Raw genomic sequence first — 21,091 nt, 5'->3', positions numbered from 1 at the left:
TGGGACCCAAACTGGCATCCATATCAGATGCCAATGCCACAGAGACTCAAATTACTATTCCACAGTGCCAGCCCCTCAAAAGCAATTCACAGATTCAATGTGATCTCAATCAAAATACCAAGAACATTCGGAAGGAAGACCTTCTCTCATTCTCTCACTGTCTATAACTCTACCTGTCAAAATAAAAAAAAAATAAAATAAAAAACTAAAAAATAAAAGAACATACAGCATCACCTGATGGTTCAGGAGCATGACAAGTAGGACCCTGTGGTGGCCTATTACTGAATAGTTGCTCAAGAAATGATCTGAGGGGTGTTTGTTGGCAGCCATCGTTTGATCATTATGTATTTCACCAAGGGGGTCATTTATATGCCATGCAAACTAGAATGAAGATTGATAATAAAACTCCTGAGTGTCATAAATTTTTATCAAAATTAACAGGTCAGTTAGGAGCTCTTAATAAAGAGTTGGGGGGTTGACACTGGTACAGCAGGTTAAAACCCTGGCCTACAGTGCTGGCATCCCATATGTGCTCCAGTTCAAGTCCCAGCTGCTCCACTTCTGACTCAGCTCTCTGCTCTGGCCTGGGAAAGAAGTAGAAAGATGGCCCAAGTCCTTGGGCCCCTGCACACATGTGGGAGACCTGGAAGAATTTCCTGGCTCCTGGCTTCAGATCAGCACAGCTCTGGCCATTGCGGCCATTTGGGGAGTGGATGGCAGAGGCTGACTCTCTTTCTCTCTGTCTTTCTGTAATTCTGCCATAATAATAAATAAATAAATCTTAACAACAACTGTTAGACCAGACTTGGATGGGACTCAATTATCCCAATGAGAGACTTCAATGATGCAAAAGCAAAGAGGTTTATTGTTCTAGCTCAATCTAGGGTCCACTCCTCCAATCATCACAACGGTCATCTGATGAGGACCCATCCCATTTCCTTTGTGAGGTTTATATAGGGTTTTCAGAGACATTCTATACATTATAGCACCATTCAGCAAATCATCTCATGCTGTGAGAATTTAAAGAACATCTCTTAAAATTGATTAGTAAATCCAGTGGTGGGAATAGACCTAGTAAAGGTGGTTAGATGGCTTTGGGGTTGATGCTTTTTAAAATGATTGGCTAAAGTGTAGGGTCCAAGCCATGAGGGTGTATATTCCAAACTGCAGGGTTTGGGGATGTTATCAATCACCTTAATGGCCTAAATAGACACCTGGAAAAGACAGCTGGATAGCAGGTATTTCCCTGCTATCTGCTGATTGGCTGTTGCTAGGGGAGTTTATCACAAGGGGAGTTTATTTTTCTTCTTTCGGGAGATTTTGCCAAAGGGTTCAGGGTCTGGTCAGGCCTGAGTTACAAGATGGAGGCCTAGCCTAAAATAGCTGTGCCTTGATCCAGGCTCAGATTCTTCACAAAAACAACAAAAAGAAACAGTGGGGGTGATAATGAAGCTATTACCCAAGGAGTAGTTGGTTATGCCCATTTGGGGAATTATTCTTGGAAAATGTTTATATATGCAGACAATGAACATTGTGCTGGAGATTTCACAAAAAACCTGATCATGTTCTTCTATACTGCAAGTCTTTTAACAGATGTCATAACTTTGCTTGACATAACACTGATGAAAATGTGAAACACACAAAGTATGCAAGGTGGAAGGCAACATATATCCATAATTGCTTAAAGAATGAGGAGACTACTCAAGCAGGCCCTATTGCAATTGAGGAAGATACTGATGGTGAAGAAAATGAAGATGCTGTAGTAGCATCTCTGCCCATTCAACACACCTCTGCCATTATCATCTTCAGCATTTGACCCAGGCAGCATGCCATCAAACAGCTATAATTTAATACAGAGTCCTCTGGGTGCACATGCCCCAGCCAATACACCAGCAAAAGTGCCCCATAGCATGGGTGTAACAAAGAATACTATCCAACCTACTCTATAGACTATTGCAGCCATTGATCCTGCACTTTTCAGTATGGTTTCCCAAGGCCATATCCACCTCAAACCTGAGGACTTTGTGAGAGCTCAGAAATACTGCAAATATGCTAGCAGTGCTTTACAATATGAAGATGTAAACACTGCCATTCAGAATATACAGAAAGACCTCAAGTTACTGATGACTGACAGAGAATGAAGCCTTTGTACAACAGATCCATGTCTCTTTGGCATAAAGAATTAACTCCATTACTATCTTCAGCCTATCAAGAGTACAGTTTCAAGAAAGACTTCAGTTGAGTTGAATATGACAATAAAATCTGTGTGTATCAGATTCCTTTTGAAGCATTCATCAGTAGCCTCAACCAGTTTTTATTGTCCATTTAATGGCTTTGGTAATTTATGGGTACAGAGGGCTGATGTTGGCAAGATCCTAAAAACACCCTTTGAACCCTGCTCCAGCAAATGAAAACACAGAAAATATATATTGGAAATAAGCTTTATTAATTTACATACATGAAGAGAATTTTTTAAAAGGCATACTATTTGGACAAACAGATCATATTACTTTGCTTTAAAATTCTAAATCTAATGAAAGATTCCAGAATTGTCTAGATTAGAGATTATCTTTTTGTTTTCCTTAAGGCTTATAAAACAAATACAAATGTCCTAAAGTGCTAGATTAACCTGAAAAAATTATGTTCAAAACACAATTTTTATTCATTAGAGTTTAACATTGACAGAAAGGAAAGTTATTCAGTAAAGAGGTAGAAATGCTTTCAGACTTAGTATTAATAATGTTGGTTTCCCAAATGCTTTTTCTTATCCATTAAGCTTAAGGTAACTTGGTATTTGCTGCATCAGCAGTCTGACTGCATGTCTTAGAGAATGAAAAATAGAGGCCTGTAGAGATGCCTGAAGAGTTGGTGCTTTTAAGTTAAGATTCTTCTCAACTGCTGAGGAGTTCATTCCATTGAGTGCATAACTATGGATGATTCAGAAGATTTATAAGACTTAAGATACTCAGTTGTTAAGTTTATGAATTTTGTTGTAAATTATGGACTTACTGTGTCACCCAAATTTGCTGTGTTAAAAAAATAAATACAAAGATTCTTTTTAAATAAAACTTAAAAAAAGTATAGGCTTGTATTGAACAAGATGTATCTAAACTTCATAAAATGCTGTTATTTTAATACAAAACATACATAAGCATATGTTTTAAACATAAATAATTGATTATAAAAGCTTGTGTTTCTACTCAAATACACTTGTGAAAAGAAATTACAATTTATCCACAAAATAATCTAGAATTTCCTAATAGTATCTAACTTAAATAATGAAGTAAAACATCCTAAAACATCTTTTGTTTGTGTGAATTTAATTACAGTACCTTAAATTAGTATTCTCCATCCCAAAGGTTATTAAAAGTTTTGAAAGGGAGATAAACTCCATGAGGTTGGTAGATTTTTTGTTCTAAATTCTTCATGTACTTGGGGCTGGTGATGTGGTGCAAAGGCTAATCCTCTGCCTGAGGTGCTAGCATCCTTTATGGGTGCCAGTTCTAGTCCCAGTTGCCCCTCTTCCAGTCCAGTTCTCTGCTATGGCCTGGAAAAGCAGTGGAAGATGGCCCAAGTGCTTGGGCCCCTGCACCCGCATGGGAGACCAGGAAGAAGCAGCTGGCTCCTGGCTTTAGATCTGTGCAGCTCTGGCCATTGCAGCCACCTGGGGAGTGAACCAATGGAAGGAAGACCTTTCTCTCTGTCTCTCCCTCTGTCTGTAATTCTACCTCTCAAATAAATAAATAAAATCTTAAAAAATATATTCTTTTTTTTTTTGACAGGCAGAGTGGATAGTGAGAGAGAGACAGAGAGAAAGGTCTTTCTTTTTGCCGTTGGTTCACCCTCCAATGGCCGCTGTGGCCAGCGAATCTCGCTGATCTGAAGCCAGGAGCCAGGTGCTTCTCCTGGTCTCCCATGCGGGTGCAGGGCCCAAGGACTTGGGCCATAGCAGAGAGCTGGCCTGGAAGAGGGGCAACCGGAATAGAATCTGGCACCCCAACCGGGACTAGAACCCGGTGTGCCAGCGCCGCAAGGCAGAGGATTAGCCTGTTAAGCCACAGCGCCGGCCAAAAAATATATTCTTTATATATTCATATTAATTACAACCTCTTATTTTAGAAAAATGAGGGTTAATAGTTTATGACTTCTGCTAGTCTGTGATTGTTACAAAGTAAAACTTCTAGTCAAGGTATGATTTTGTAAATTCCTTATTAGCAATCAAATTATTATAACAAAAATTGTGGTACTAAGTTAATAGTCTTTAAATAAACACAAATTAGGAGAATATTTAGCAACTTAAAAACACCTGGCTATCAAAATTATTCAGATGCAGACAAGATAAGCCTCCTTGTGGGGTAACCACATGCTGAATATCTGTTTTTTTATTTATATGTCTCACTGTCACAGGCTGAACAGCAACAGAACACAGTATGAGAATGATGAGCACTCCTCTAATTCTAGAGACATATGTGCCCTGTCAGGACTTCATTGGCCTAACTCATCAAAAGACTCAGGAATAAATGTTTCTGTTTTCAAGAGAATTGTGGGGCCGGTGCCATGGCGCAGTAGGTTAATCTTCCACATGTGGCACTGGCATCCCATATGGGCACTGGTTCTAGTCCCAGCTACTCCTCTTTCACTACAGCTCTCTGCTATGGCCTGGGAAAGCAGTAAAATATGGCCCAAGTGCTTGGTCCCCTGCACCCATGGGCAACTGGAAAGAGGCACCTGGCTCCTGGCTTTGGATCAAGTAGCTCCGGCTGTTGTGGCCATTTTGGGAGTGAACCAATGGTTGGAAGACCTTTCTCTCTGTCTCTACCTCTCACTGTCTGTAACTCTGCCTCTCAAAGAAATAAATAAAATCTTTCAAAAAGTCTGTTAAAGTGAATTACAACCACCATTGTATGTTTTCTTTCACAACTTCAAGTGGACATAGCTCATAAAATAAAATAAATCATAGGCTGATGCCATGGCTCACTTGGCTAATCCTCTGCCTGTGGCACCAGCACCCTGGGTTCTAGTCCCAGTTGGGGTGCCGGGTACTAGTCCCATTTGTTCCCCTTCCAATCCAGCTCTCTTCTGGGCCCAGGAGGGCAGTGGAGGATGGCCCAAGTGCTTGGGTCTCTGCACCTGCATGGGATACCTGGAGGAAGTACTCTGCTCCAGGCTTCAGATCGGCAGAGCACTGGCCATAGCGGCCATTAGAGGAGTGAACCAATGGAAGGAAGACCTTTCTCTCTGTATCTCTCTCAATGTCTATAACTCTACCTGTCAAACATAAATAAACAAATAAATAAATAAATAAATAAATCATAGTTTCATAAATACTAAAGCTTAGACAATTGGTACCAATGAATAGCTTCTTTCATAGTGTCTCTTTATAAATAATTAATAAACCAATTATTTTCTTCCTACTCTGCAAAGCCAGTCAACACAATTGATTTCAAATTTAGAATTTTCAAATCACCCAGAAATGCACAATGTTAATGCTTTTGCAGCTTTATAAGAGCATAAAATAATAGCAATTTTTAATTCTTGCACTTTTTAACAGCAGGCAATGTTCAGCCTGAAGCCAGGATCCCAGAATTCCATGAAGGCCTGGGTGAGTTCAATTAATTATGAGGACACACAGTCTTCAGTGACACCTGTCTTTATAAAGACACATCTCAATACAAAATAAAACTCCCTACTCAGGACTTTTGAGATCCAAGAGAAAACTCAAATATTTTGCAGATGAGTGCAAAGCAGAAATCTGGAGACTCCTGTGAGCCAACAAGTTCCCTGCCTACCTGAGAATCAGCCTGGTCACCAGGGAGATCAAGGGAAAAGGACCAAGCAAAGCCACTTGGAACCTGTGCCCAGAGTCTTATCTCTTGAGTGAGCATAAAGGCAGCCAAGTCATTGGGCACTGGCAGTTTTGGACCACCTTAATCCTGAAGTGGGTACACAAACTAGTCCAACTCAATTTGGGCTGAGTTATCAGACTGGAAATCTGGACAAAGATTGTCACCCATTAAGGAATCTGGACACAGGAATGGCCAAAAAAGAACCATCAGGAGATGCGCACAATAGGAGTCAGAGTACTAAGTGGGTAATAAATGCACAGATCCTAGACCAAGGCAACAGGCAATGCCAACCTTCTCTTTTGTTACAAAATTTTCTTATTTTATCTTAAAGGCCTTGAGAAACAGATCTGTAGACATCTCATGTGTAAGACAAACATGGATCATTCATAATTGGCCTATAAATATTAGCATTCTTACCCTGATCAATGAGCCTCAGGAACTAGCTCAGGGAGGGGCAATTAAAGAGAATCACTTCAGTTTCATTTCTAGGGAAGTATACATCCTCCATGAACTGCTTCTGACAAAATATTTCTCCAATTTTCCAGGAGAAATACATCAACTCTGAAGAGGCTACTTTTTTTTTTTTTCCATAGAGTCCAACACCTGTCTTGGGAATCACCTGTGATACCAGGTAGATGGATAAGAAAGCCAATTGGAATCATCAACTAGAAGACAAGATACTTTACCCAAATCACTATATTTCACTCTACAGAAAAACACAAACTGAATCACAAAGAACTCCAGTCAATCAATCCCCTGGTTTAATCAAAGGGCATATTTGCATTACTCCAGATATGCAGGCCTCTCTTTCTGTTGTACCCTCATGTGGACTATCTGCATAGGAATACAGAGTGAGGGGGAGGCTGCAGTAGTAAAAATGGTCAATGTTTCAATTATGAAACTGATTTTTAATTATCTCAAATTCAGTCATAAAAATTCTGCTCTAAGCAAGACACATAAAGCCAAGCTCATCCCTTTCTTAACAAAAATTTAATGCTAACTGCATATTTAGGAGTGTACTATTGCATTTAATTCCAGTACTTCTCTACATCTTATTTTTTAAGATTTTATTTATTTGAGAGGATGAATTATAGACAGTGAGAGGAAGAGACAGAGATAAAGGTCTTCCATCTGCTGGTTCACTCCCCAAATGGCTATAACAGATGGAGCTGCACTGATCTGAAGCCAGGAGCCAGGAGTTTCTTCTCTGTCCCCTCCTTGGGTACAGGGGCCTAAGCACTTGAGCCATCTTCTACTGTTTTCCCAGGTCATAGTCATAGCTGAGAGCTGGACCAGAAGAGGAGCAGCTGGGACTAGAACCGGTGCCCATATAGGATGCCAGTGCCACAGGCAGAGGATTAAACTACAAAGCCACAGTACCAGCCCCTCTACATCTTATAAGCATATCTTATCTGTAAGAAGAAAACTGAAAAGTGAGTCAAGTATATCACAAATTATGTTAGAAATTATCTTTAATTAAAAAAAAAAGGAAAACCCTATAATAGAAATCCTCACAAATGACCTGTGTCCTATTACTTTATCCTTTGGAATACTTTTCAAGATTTCTTCTGGCCTTCTTACCTTCCCTTGTTCCTCATACCCTTTCAATATCACTGCCCTCTCTGTTCCTGCAGCTCTCTCCCTTTGGAAGCAGTCTTGTAGACTGTCAATCATTATTTCAAAATGTTTTGTAGGAAGGGCCTGAATGGCCTTCTAATGTCCCTTAAATATATATTTTCATAAAATAGATGGTAGAGGGACTGGTACTGTGTCCCAGCAGGGAAAGCTGCTGCCTGCACTGCCGGCATCCCATGTGGGCGCTGCTTTGAGTCTCGGATGCTCCATTTCTGATCCAGCTCTCTTCTAAGGTCTGAGGAAGCAGCAGAAGATGGCCCAAGTCTTGGGCCCCTGTGCCCATGTGGGATAATTGGAAGAGGCTCCCGGCTCTTGGCTTCAGTTCAGGGTAGCTCCAGCCTTTGCAGCCATCTGGGAGTAAACCAGAAGATGGAAGGCCTTTCTCCCTCTCTCTCTCTGTCTCTGCCTCTGCTTCTCTAACTCTGCCTTTCAAATAAAAATAATAATAATAATAAAAAAGACAGTAGAGCATACTGGGAAAGCCATTGCCTGTGATGCTGGTATTCCATATTGTGCATGAGTTTATGTCCCAGCTGTCTACTTCTGATCCAGCTCCTTCATGTGCCTAGGAAAGCTAAAAAAGATGGTGCTTGTGCTCCTACTCCCACATGGGAAATGTGGAAGATACTGGCTCCTGACTTTAATCCAGTCCAACTGCAGCTGTTGTGGCCAATAGGGGTGTGAACCAGTGGATAAATGATTTATGTCTCTCTTTGTAACTCTGCCTTTCAAATAAATAAATATTTTTAATTTTTAAAAAAATTTAACAAATGTCCCTATATATTCTGACTCATCTTGACATGTAACAAGAGCCAAGAACGTTGCTGCTGACTTTATGTAGTGCCTCTTCAATCCATTCTATAAGAAAAAAAAAATAGGTATTTCTTTTGCTATCCGAGCACTCAAATCTAAAAGAAATAATACTACCCAGTACAGCTCTGTTTAAGGCTGCTCCTGCACTGAAGAAAAGTAAAGGAGCAAGGGGCCCAAACCCTGTGTGGCAGGCTGGCAGTCCCCTCCTCATTCTGCATCTGAGTTTCTGGTTAGAGATGGAGACAAAGGCAACTCCAGATACTGCAGCGGTACACAAACAGCCTCAATCACAGACGCTCCTTGTGTTGTGCAACAGAAGGAGAGCACGGAGCACTATGTAAGGGAGGAATACATTGAACAAAAAGGAAAGCATGTGAATGGACATAGCTAAGAATTTCCCCACTCTGCTGATCATGATCTCAAGGATGTCCAGGCCAGAATTCCATTTCACTTTGGAAAGCCCACTCCATAAAGTTTTCTCCACCTAGGTGTATTCTTCTGTGAGGAATCTGTCTTCCTGTGAGAGGGCACCACCACAGACTGAAAACCAGTCAAAAAGCAGAGTGATGGCTTTAATTCTCAGAGGTGAATGGACAACCACATCTATGAATTCTGCCTTGAAAAATAAGCTTCCTTCTACTCTAGGAATCTGATATAGGTTTGAGCTAAAATGAGAAACACAGAGACCAGTTGGGTCTGTTAGGTGAGAAGAAAGGAAGCTTGATTTCCAGTTGTTATTTTGTAGCATGTTAGTTTTGAGAGGATTTCATTTTCCACTTCTATTTGAATAAATGGAAAGGTAGAATCAGTGCCAGCCTAACACATGGCAGCTGATGACATCACAGCTTGCTACCCAAAAGTGGCAGCCAAAATAAACTCAACAAACTAGAATCAAAATAAAACAGGAGTCTAACATAATACCAACATTTGTTCAGCAGATATTACCAAGATCTTGACACACAAGTCACCAGGATTAAGGGTGGGGCTGGCCTTGCGGCACAGTGGAGTAAGCCACCACCAAATAAAATGCTGGGATCCAATATGTGTGTCCACCCTTTAAAAAAGATTTATTTGAAAGTCAGAATTTTGGGGGCCGGTGATGTGGTACAGGTGGTTGACACACTGGCCTGCATCCCATATGGTCACTGGTTTGGATCTTGGCTGCTCCACTTCCAATCCAGCTGCCTGCTAATGTGCTTGGGAAAGTGGCACAGTATGGCCCAAGTCCTTGGTCCCCTATATTCATGTGGGAGATCCAGAAGAAGCTCCTGGCTCCTGGCCTCAGATCAGCTCAGATCTGGCCACTGTGGCCATTTGGGGAGTGAACCAGCAGACTTAAGACCTCTCTATCTGTCTCTATCTCTATCAGTAACTCTGTCAAATAAATAAAATAAATCTTAAAAAAATGTCAGAATTATGGAGAGGAAGGAGAGTCAGATGGGATGGCATTGTGGACTAGCAGGTAAAGCTGCTGCCTGCAGTGCTGGCATCTGCTATAGGCACAAGTTCATGTCCTGGGTGCTCCACTTCTGATCCAGTTCTCTGCTAGTAGCCCTGGAAAAGTAGAAGATGGTCCAATACCTGGGTCCTTGACACCCAAGTGGGAGACCTGGATGAAGCTCTTGGTGCCTGGCTTGGGCCTGGCCCAGTCTTGGCCATTGCAGCCATCTAGGGAGTACACCAGCAGATGGAAAATCTCTTTTTCATTCTCTCCCTTTCTCTATCTCTGCCTTGCAAATAAATAAATAAATGCTAAAAAAGAGAGATCTTCCATCTGAGATGACTGCAATGGCCAGGGCTGAACCACACAGAAACCAAGAGCCAGGCACTTCATCTGGGTCTCACGCATGGGTTACAGTGGCCCAAAACACTTGAGTCATTTCCTGCTGCTTTTCTCAGGCCATCAGCAGGGAGCTAGGTTAGAAGTGGAGCAACTGGGACATGAACTGCTGCTCATCTGGGAAGCTGGCATTGCAGATGGTGGCTTTCCCCATTGTGCCACAATGCCAGCCCCATGAGTGCCAGTTTGAGTCACGGCTGTTCCACTTCTGATCCAGCTCCCTGCTAACACAACTAGGGAAGCAGAAACAGATGGCACAAGTACTTGGGTCCTTGCACCAACATGGGACACTGAGTTGGACTTCCAGGCTGGGCCAGGATTATTCATTGCAGGCTCTTGAGTGAACCAGCAGATGCAAGATCCCCATCCTTCTGTCTCTGCCTCTTTCTCTGTAACTCTGCTTTAAAATAAAATTTTTAAATCTTAATAAAATAAAGAGAAAGTGTGAGAGAGTAGCCACAGTAAAGTAACAGAGCAAAGCTACAGTTGTGCTGTCCCTCAGCAGGCTTCTGCCTCAAGTGAGAAGTCTCCGGCTTACAGACACTGACATAAGACACATTCACAACACATTTCAAAACAAAGATGAGAGGTTTACAAGGCACATTGATTTTATGATGACTTTCATTCATTAGGTACACTGGGTTTAGGTATATGCCTTTTGTGCAGCCAAGTTAACCCAGGGTCTAATTCAAAGAGATGTACTGAGGAAGATGTGCTGCCAGGGGAGAGAGCTGCAATGTCCCATTGCTCTTGTAGCATCATAAAGGGAAGGAAAAGGGCTACTCATGTCCATGGTTATAAAGAGGACAGAAGCACAAACATTTCAGAAGGCAGGAGCAAATTTCAAATATAGTTACTTTAAGAAAATAAAAGAAAGTAAATTTCAGAATATAACGTGGGGTAGAAACACACCATCAGTTCATCAATTCTCACAGGGATCCAGGAAAACTGCCCTGTCTACCCATAAACCAAATGTTTCAAAACACATTTTCTGATTAAATTCAGAAGATTACAGGACTCTGGGTGTTCAAATGCCAAATTAAGTTTTAGTTTCCACTACGGGCAGATGTAGCCCAATCACTCAGAACATGAGAAAAACTTTTCCATAAGGAATATGAAATATTCAGTCACACAGAATAACTGTGCTTAGTGCTCAAAGTGAACCCCAGGATAAGCACCCAGAAAACCTGTTAGGTCTTGGGGCCAGCTCCATGGTGTAGCATGTAAAAATTTATTTATTTATTTAAAAGGCAGAGTTACAGAGAGGCAGGGCACAGAGAGAAGTCTTCCATGCACTGATTCACTTTGAAAATGGCTGCAATGGCCAGAGATGGATCTATCTGAAGCCAGGAGCCAGAAGCTTCTGTCAGGTCTCCCATGCAGTGCAGAACTCAAGAACTTGGGCCATCTTCCACTGCTTTCCCAGGCAACAGCAGGAAGCTGGATCTCAAACCAGCACCCATACAGGATGCCAGCACTGTAGGTGGCAGCCTCACCTGCCATGCCACAGTGCCAGCCCTCAAAATAAACCTATTTTAAAAAGCATTTTAAATGAGGGATGGGAGAGAGTTTGTTTATCCAAAGCAAGGATAATATAACATAACATAACTACTACACAGAAGGAGCTCCTGGCTCCTGGCTTTGGATCGGCATAGCTGCGACCACTGTAGCCAATTGGGGAGTGAACCAGCAAATGAAGACTTATCTCTCTCTGCCTCTCCTCCTCTCTGTGTTTAACTCTGATTTTCAAGTAAAATAAATAAATCTTTAAAAAAAAGTAAGATAACTACTAGTACTCATTAACTTAAAAAATATAGAAATTTAATGAAACTCAAAATATAACCAAAATCATCATCTACTACAAATTATAATCTTTGAGAGTCATATAAGAAAAAATTTAACCCCTCCCCCCCTTTGAAAAATGCACATGGGACTGGTGTAGTAGGTTAAGCAGACCCTGGCAGTGCCAGCACCTCACATGGGCACTGGTTTAAGACCTGGCTGCTTCATTTCCAATATAGCTCCCTAATTCACCTGCGAAAGCAAAGGATGATGGCCCAAGTGTTTGGGCCCCTGAAATCAAGTGTGAGAACCAGAAGAAGCTCCTAGCTTCTCGTTTTAGCCTGGCCCAGCCCAAGTCATTGTGGCCATTTGAGGAGTGAATCAATGGATGGAAGACCTCTCTCTGTCTCTCCATCTCTCTGTAAATCTGCCATTCAAGTAAATAAAATGAATTAAAAAAAAAAACCTATACAATGTTGTATTTTGGTTATTCCCTCATACAAAGAAAGCTCAGATAAACTGTAGATGAATCCTCCTGGCTTGATGCAATTCAGAAGGAGGATTGCTTTCTGCCACCCTGTGCTAGACATCAATGAGAGTTATTAATGGGAAGATGAGTGGACACATCAGACTGCTTCTTCACATGGCACATTTTCTTAAATACATCACTGCTACATTATCAGATTATGTCTCTCATATGAAACATGTCTCCCCTAAAAATTTTAAAGAACTTGCCAGAAACTTCTAGCAGAGCAGGGAATGATGTGCCAAGAACAGTGAGTTAGCCTGAGTAGTCTAGGAATCCTGTTCTTGGCTGTTTTCAAGTTCGTATTAATGTACACACAACATAGTTGCTGAGAAAGTGTCTTACAGTTGCTTCCTGGGTGTGAAGCAACTCTTTTCAACAGAAACACAGAACTGCTTGTCCACTCACAAGCACTGTGATAGGGAGTACATGGGAGAAAAGGTCAAAAACACACTGGGTTTGAGAGGAAGAATGCTGTTACCCTAGCAACCTCTATCCAGGATTCCCTTTCTATTTTTACTTCCTAGGTAACCTTACTATGCTAAATGAGTTTCACAGATTAGTAATCTGGTGACAACAGGACTCTAACAGAATCTGTGAATAACTCAGTTAATCAAGTGAAAACTTCATTATACTGAAAGTTAGTCTATAGCAATAGTTTTCAGGGCCACATTGCTCTTTTTTTAAAAGATGTTTTATTTATTTATTTGAGAGGTAGAATTACAGATAGTGAGATAGACAGAGAGAAAGGTCTTCCTTCTGTTGGTTCACTCCCTAGTTGGCCAAAATGGCCAGAAGAACTGCACTGATCTAAAGCCAGGAGCCAGGAGCTTCTTCTGGATCTCCAACATGGGTGCAGAAGCCCAAGCACTTGGGCCATCTTCTACTGCCTTCCCAGGCCATAGCAGAGTGCTGGATCAGAGGAGCAGCTGGGACTCAAACAGGTGCCCATATGGGATGCTGGCACCACAGGCAGAGGATTAACCTACTGAGCCACAGTGCCAGCCCAAAGCCACATCTTTTATCGTACTGTGTGGGCATCTCTGTGGGGGGAGAGGGGCACATTTTCCCTTTTCTTCCTTACCCCTCTTCACATTAACACCTTGTACAAAGGCTTCCACAGACCAGTCATTTTGAAAATCTATCACTAACATCCTCCCATGTTGAAAATGCCATGGGGTTAAACACAGAACCCAGAATAAGAAAAGTAACTTGAAGCTGGTGTTGTGGCTGAGCTGGTAAAACCATATGGGTGCTGGTTCAAGACCTGGCTGCTCCACTTTTGATCCAGCTCTCTGCTATGGCCTGGGAAAGCAGTGGAAGATGGCCCAAATGCTTGGTCCCCTGTACCTGTGTGGGAGACCTGGAAGAATGTCCTGGCTTCTGATCCATGTAGTTCTGGCCATTGTGACCATCTGGGGAGTGAACCAGCAGATGGGAGATCTCTCTTTCTCTTTCTCTTTCTCTTTCTCTTTCTCTTTCTCTTTCTCTTTCTCTTTCTCTCTCTCTCTCTCTCTCTCTCTCTCTCTCTCTCTCTCTCTCTGTCTTTGCCTGTCTCTAACTCTGCCTTTTAAATAAATAAATAATTTTTTTTTTTAAAGTAACCGGCCAGCACCGTGGCTCACTTGGTTAATCCTCTGGCCGGCATCTCATATGCGCACCAGATTCTGTCCCAGTTGCTCCTCTTCCAGTCCAGCTCTCTGCTGTGGCCCAAGTACTTGGGCCCCTGCACCCACGTGTGAGACCAGGAGGAAGCACCTGGCTCCTGGCTTCGGATCAGCACAGTGTGCCAACCATAGTGGACATTTGGGGGGGTTAACCAATGGAAGGAAGACCTTCCTCTCTCTCTAACTCTGCCTGTCAAATTAAAAAAAAAAGTAACTGGCCCTCTTAATTAAAACAATATGGACTGTAAGATAATCAACTTGGTGGAGCATTGAGTGACTGTAAAGAACTAGACAAAAAAAATTGATACTTTTCTGTATTTATGTTTTCGTAGCTCTCCACTATGAAAATCCAGATTGAAGTAGCTCATTATTAACTCACACGGTAGACTTGCATTAATTTCAGTTCACTTCTCACTTTGCAAAGGGATTGGCAGCAGGTAATAAAAGTTGATATCCCTAATAACATAAGAAAGAAGGGTTGAAGACAGAAATTGAAAAGCAGGAAAATAAATCAGCTACGTTTCCATGGCCTCAAGCTCCAGATTGAAAAAGAGTCTGTTAATTAAACACGGAGGAGCGATCAATCCACAAAGCTACTGCACAAGCTTCACATGCTGCTGGGAAAGTCAGCCAAACACAGAGCGCCCCAGCTGTCAGATGTGTCCACAGGGTCCAGCATGGGAGCCAGGAGCCAGATCCTACTCTGATCTTCCATCTCCACCTCTCCACTGCCTCAGGCTCCGGCTGAGGGCCACCGAGCCCCGCCCAGCTGGAAATACCAGGGGATATAGCCTGAGGCCCAGCCACAAGGCATTCTCTGACCCACTCAAAGTGAGAACTGGGCTTATTTAAATGGGAATCCTTCCTTCGCCATGCTCTCAACTGCCCTGCTTGTTCCTCGTCCAGTGTACTTTAAGGAGAATTTGAGCGAGGCAGCCCGTGGGACCGGCCATGCGTCGGGAGACTAGGAAGTGGCTCTGGGAGACACAACACCTGGGCCCCAGCCTTGACTCTGCCGGAGAAGCTCCCAGGATCACTGAGAAGCAAGTGATCCAGGTCTGAGAGCCGCCACCTGCCATCGCACCCACCCCTCTCCCACACACGCATAGATGTCCCTTCCTGGTCTCCATACTTGCCGTGGAAAATCGTGGGAGCAGGTCCCCTTTCTTCAGGACACACAGGGAGCAAAGCGGAGAGTGTGGGACAGGAGAAGTCGCTGGAACTTGGGACCCACGGGTGGCAGATGCAGAGGCACAGAAGCAGAGGGTGGCAGGTCAGGGGTGCGTGCTCCCGAACCGCCTCCAATTGTACTTGCAGAGCAAGACTCCCCAGTGAATGTGGGAGAAGGAGCAGCGCGGCCTCTTAGGGCCCTCTCTGATCAGTAAATGAACTTCTGTTCCCAACCCCAAGCCACGTGGTAAGGAACGCGCATGAGCACGTTCTCCCACATTCACATGCACAGGCGTTCTGAGCAGGAAAAGTTAGAGCACCGGGTGACTCTGGGAAATGGAGTCCAGGCCAGGGCATTCCTGGATAGACTTACTGGCCCTCTCCTAGGGCTGCAGTGTGGGGTGGGTGGAGACAGGCTGGGAACCAGAGCTTTTGCTTTTGTTTACATCCCTCCTTCCCTTCCTTCCCACCCCAAATCTTGAGGGTCAGGTGCTGTTCTTCCTTTCTTGAACAAAATCTTTAAGAAGTAACAGCCACTACTGCTGAGTCCCAAATCACAGTTCCCTCACACATGCTGTTTCTCAGAAAAATCCCCCTGCTGCTTTATACCTGGACAGCTTCTCTCAAGTAATGAATGACAAGGATTTCAATGTAACTCTTAGCACAGGTGCACACAGCATAGTTTAACATCTAGATTTGAGAATACAATTTTTATTTGTGTCTTTTATTTGTGGTTCTTTTCAAAGTATTTTACACCACCCTCTAATTCACCAAGTACAAAAAACAAAGAAAGAAAGAAAAAAAAAAAGAGAGAACTGGATACAGAACTAACATTGCCAAGTATCTTCTAGGGGCCAGATTACCAGAGTAAATGCCTTACTTTGTATCAATTATACCTCAGATTAATTCTGGAGACAGTATTCTCAATTTACAAAGAGAAAGCTGAGGTGGAAAGAGATTAGATGCCCATGGAAGTATGGTAAAAAAGTTTAGGTTAAAGGCCAACCAAAGTGAAATATTGGTTTAAGAAATCTTTTGGGACCAGCACTGTGGCATAGTGGGCTAAGCCTCCTCCTTCAGCACCGACATTCTATATGGGGGCTGGTTCAAGTCTCTGCTGCTCCACTTCCAATCCAGCTTTCTGCTCTAGCCTGGGAAAGCAGAAGATGGCCCAAATGCCTGGGACCCTGCATCCACATCAGAAACCCAGAATTTCCTGGCTCCTGGCTTTGGATCAGCTTAACTATGGCTATTGTAGCCATTTGGGGAGTGAACAAGTGGATGGAAGACTTTCTCTCTCTGCCTCTGCCTCTCTGTAACTCAGCCTTTCAAATTAAAAAAAAAATCTTCTTTAAAAAAAGAAATATTTCTTTTATCTTGGGACTGAGTTTCTAAAACCACAGATTTCTCATCTCTAAAATAAAAAGTGAGGGAGAGGAAGAGTATCTACAATCCTAATCTTCACTGTAGAGAAACACATAGGATTATAACTTATCTAAAAAAGAAAGGAGGTTCAAACTTGCTATTGCTGTATGGTTATTTTTCTCATGTTTAATATCAAGATAGCATATAAATATTATGCATTCTTAGGTATATGTGTGGTGTTTGATTTTTAAGATTTTAAGTAGAAATGTAAATGGAAGCAGGATGACATGGAGTTCTGTTTGTGGTTACTTCTGTCAATTATAATTCAGGGGATTAGAATTGCTGTATTAGGAATGCTTAAATGTATCCATTCATTTCACACTAATGTTTATTATGTCTTTGTGTAGACTGCTTTTTCTTGCCAGATTGAAAATTCAGGAGGGCAAGAAACATGTTTGCTTTGACATTAAAACTCAGCATCTTGATAGTCATTCTTTTAGTTTAATGAATAAATGAGGCTATAAAAATTAAACAAATACAATTTCTGATCCCCAATAACTACCTAGTTGAGGAGACAATGAAATAGATATCTATTTGATAACAGACACAATTAGATGAATGTATAATTTGTTGCTCAGAGACAACTTTGATAATAAAAAAGACATGTTAATGATGACACAGGGCTGAAATATATAAACAGAAACCATCCAGGGCCAAGCAGGTTAAATGTTCACCCTAGCTTTGTCAGGCTTTCCATTCACTATTTAGTAAGCATTTACTGAGCATTCTTTTGTGTGGTGTGTTGAAAGAACTACCAGCCACATGATTTTCCTAGATATTGGAATAAGAGAACCTGAGCAATCAGAAAAAGGTTGGGATGAACTAAGAGGCTTTTGACACAAAGGTAAGAAAAACAAAAAGCAGAGAGGTCAATTAAAAAGTATATCAATGGTAATTTAGTAGGATCTGAACCAAGGTATGGTGGTAGTAGGAATGAAGAAGAGGCAACAGATTACAGGGAGATCCAAAAGGCAGAAACAACAGGATTTCAGTGGTAGATGAAGGCAGGAGGGAACTCATGTGTAAATCTTCATTTGGATTTTATTATCTAATGGACAAGGAGTTCTCAGTACATTCATGTTCATCAGTAATAAAAGGCTACCTCCAACTGACTTATAAACTTCCCCTAAATCCAAGACACAATCTCATGGGTAGCTACTATCTATAAGCCTTATGTTGATCATCAAGCCAAATATTTTTAACTGTTACAATCTACAATGGTCCTCATTATGATGCAGTTACTTAGAAACTAGAACACATAATCCATGTCTATAAGAAAGGTCTAAATAAAAAAGTAAAATTCAGGGGCTGGCGCTGTGGCGCAGCAAGTTAACACCCAGGCCTGAAGTACCGGCATCCCATATGGGCCCCTGTTTGAAACCCGGCTGCTCCACTTTCAATCCAGCTCTCTGCTATGGCCTGTGAAAGCAGTAGAGGATACTTGGTCCCCTGCACCCACATGGGAGACCCAGAGGAAGCTCCTGGCTGCTGGCTTCGAATCAGCACACCACTGGCCATTGTGGCCAATTGGAGAGTGAACCATCAGATAGAAGAGCTCTCTCTCTCTCTCTCTCTCTCTCTCTGTGCCTCCCCTCTCTCTGTATAACTCTGATTTTCAAATAAATAAATGAATGAATAAATAAATATTTTTAAAAAAGAGTAGTAATGGTCAATATTTATTTTAAAAAGTTGTTACAAAACCAATAAAATCATATAATTCAAAGCTAAATTTGGCATACCTCACTAATTCACAATTTATATATTCACCAATTTTAGGTAACTAAAGCACAATTAAGCAGGAAAGAAATTTAAAAAAAAAAATTTTCCCTAGAGAGGGGCCGGCACTATGGCATAGTGGGTAAAGCTGCCACCTGCAGTGCCAGCATTGGTTCAAGTCCTGGCTGCTCCACTTCTGATCCAGCTCTCTGCTATGGCCTGGGAAAGCAGTAGAAGATGGCCCAAGGCCTTGGGCCCCTGCACCCATGTGGGAGACCTGCAAGAGGCTCCTGACTCCTGGCTTCAAATTGACACAGCTCTGGCCATTGCAGCCAATTGGGAATGAACCAACAGATGGAGGACCTTTCCCTCTCTTTCTTCCTCTCCTTCTCTCTCTGTGTAACTATTTCAAATCAATAAATAAATCTTTAAAAAAAACCAGTTTCCTGGAATAGCCAAAATGCACATTATAAAGTCCAAGTAAAGTGTCTAGCCACTGGCTCACCATCATGACTCATAAAAACTCACTCTGTCCTGGCTACTCTGATATGAGTGGATGGACACAAAGCAGAAAAGAAAGCAATAGGTTTGAGCAGTGAATAAATGGAAAGGGCTCCAACAACAATGCTGCAGAGCTCTGTGGCTCCTAACTGAATGTGATATGTAGGCAGGCATCTCCTTAATTTCTGCCATGCTCTCAGTTTTCATAGGACCATAGAACTGAGCACGACAATCAGAGCTTTCAAGTCCAACATCCACAATTCACTTAGTGATAGTGGAGCACTGTAGCTTTGCTTCATGAGTACAACTAAACCTCCACACTTTATATGTCATCCTGTTTGGATCCACTGGAATTGGAGAGCATATGGGGTTAGAGGGAGTAGAGGAGCAGGGTGTGTGAGGGTCTCATGGTGGTGGTAGCTGTGCAGAGGGAGGGGTGGAGGAGGAGGAGAAGAGCAAGAGCCCCTAGCACTGTGGGAATGAGGAGCCGAGGATGAATGGAGACAGGGATGACTTGTCTGTATTATGCCTGGTACTCTCCTGGGTATAATTGATGCAACACAAATAATGTGAATATCATGATTACCCTAAAGGCAATTTCAGTCCTGGTGGATGGATGACAAGGACATAGATAATTAAAAACAATGTGACAAAAGTTGTAGGTGCACAATACAATCACCTACATCATTTGTGGATGCCATGCCCATCAGGCAGGAACCACCAGGTTAAGATCAGATCTCAGGGCTGGCATTGTGGTGTAGAGGGTAAAGCCACCCCCAACAGTGCCAGCATCCCATATGGGCACTGGTTCAACTCCCAGATGCTCCACTTCTGATCCAGCTCTCTGCTGTGGACTGGGAAAGCAGATGGCACAAGCCCTTGGGCCCCTGCACCCTCATGGGAAGACCTGGAGGAATCTCCTGGCTCCTGGGTTCTAAGCAGTGCAGCTCTGGCTATTGCAGCCACCAACTGTGAAGTGAACCAGTATATGGAAGACCTCTTCTCTCTCTGCCTCTCCTTCTATCTCTGTGTAACTGACTTTCAAAAAAATAAATAAATAAATCTTTTTAAAAAAAAACAGTCAGATCTCAGAGGTAGCAGAGCCCAGAAATGACAACATTGTATGAAATGAAAATAGGCAGATGGTAGGTAGAAGCTTGGTAACTAAAGCTGGGATCAGCACATGGATCTTGACTGGCAGGCTTTCAAAGCAATCATTAATCTGGACTAGGCTGGGATCTCCCAACTTCTATCCCAGTGCCCATGTCTTTGAAGAGGCATAACCAAGAAAGAGAAAATCATCTCTGGTTTTGGCTGAGGGGACTGTGGGAGCTCCTGACATTTGAAGCCAGAATCTTTTTAATCCTGAGATTCTCTCTTTCATAGGAAGGCTCTTTTCTGGCCTTGTCTTCTTAGCATAAACCTCTCAAGCCACCAGACCTCCCATAGCCCCACATCACAGGGCACATGTGAATGTGAATGACTGAATGAACAGAATCTTGAGGTATCATGTAAATGGAAGACTCATGAATCTATTCTCACCTTATGGGTGTACTTGAAGGGGAGAAAACTGAGGCAGAGGACTTTGGTCATGCTCAACCATAGAGTCCTCCTTACAAAGCAGAAAAAAAAAAGAAAAAAAAAATTCTGTTCACACTTCAGAAGTGCCCAGTCTCCCACCCCTGAGTACATGTTCTAACAATGACAAATCCCCTAAGACCAGAGTTGGGCAGGCACTGTCTTGACTGTGTAGAAAACATTTGGGGAGGAAAAGCCCTGCCCCTCTAGAGCCCATTGGTCAAAGGACCCAGCAGAAGACTAGGAGGCTTGCCGCATCACACATCTGCCCACAGAGAAGGATGGTCACAGATGTGCTGTGAGCTGTGGCCTCATGGTACTGGCTGCCGCTGTTGACACATCAGGGATGACTGGTGGCAGTGGTTTGAGCTAATCCTGCCTCTGCCTGGCCAGCACTGCAGTATGCATGGAGCGAGTCTGCTCCTGGACTGCCTGATGAGGCCAAGGGATGTGTGTAGACCTACAGTCAGAGGAAGTGTGAAGCACTGGCCTCAAGGTTGGAAAGCTGCCATAGCAACAATATATTCAGAAGGTGATGTGGCAGTGGTAGCCCTGAAAGGCAGCGTGGCCTCCTGACTACACGTCCTTCCCC

At 42.7% G+C, this 21,091-nt stretch overlaps 1 pseudogene; it reads left to right on the top strand.

Moving 5' to 3' along the window:
* The first annotated feature begins 225 nt into the window (after window positions 1-225).
* Window positions 226-2,141, top strand: LOC133754851 (vacuolar protein sorting-associated protein VTA1 homolog; annotated as a pseudogene).
* Window positions 2,142-21,091: the final 18,950 nt, after the last annotated feature.

Source organism: Lepus europaeus, unplaced genomic scaffold (assembly GCF_033115175.1).
Source record: "Lepus europaeus isolate LE1 unplaced genomic scaffold, mLepTim1.pri SCAFFOLD_29, whole genome shotgun sequence".
NCBI classification, from domain to species: domain Eukaryota; kingdom Metazoa; phylum Chordata; class Mammalia; order Lagomorpha; family Leporidae; genus Lepus; species Lepus europaeus.
Note: the sequence above shows the minus strand (reverse complement) of the source record. Positions and strands in the feature narration are given on the sequence as shown.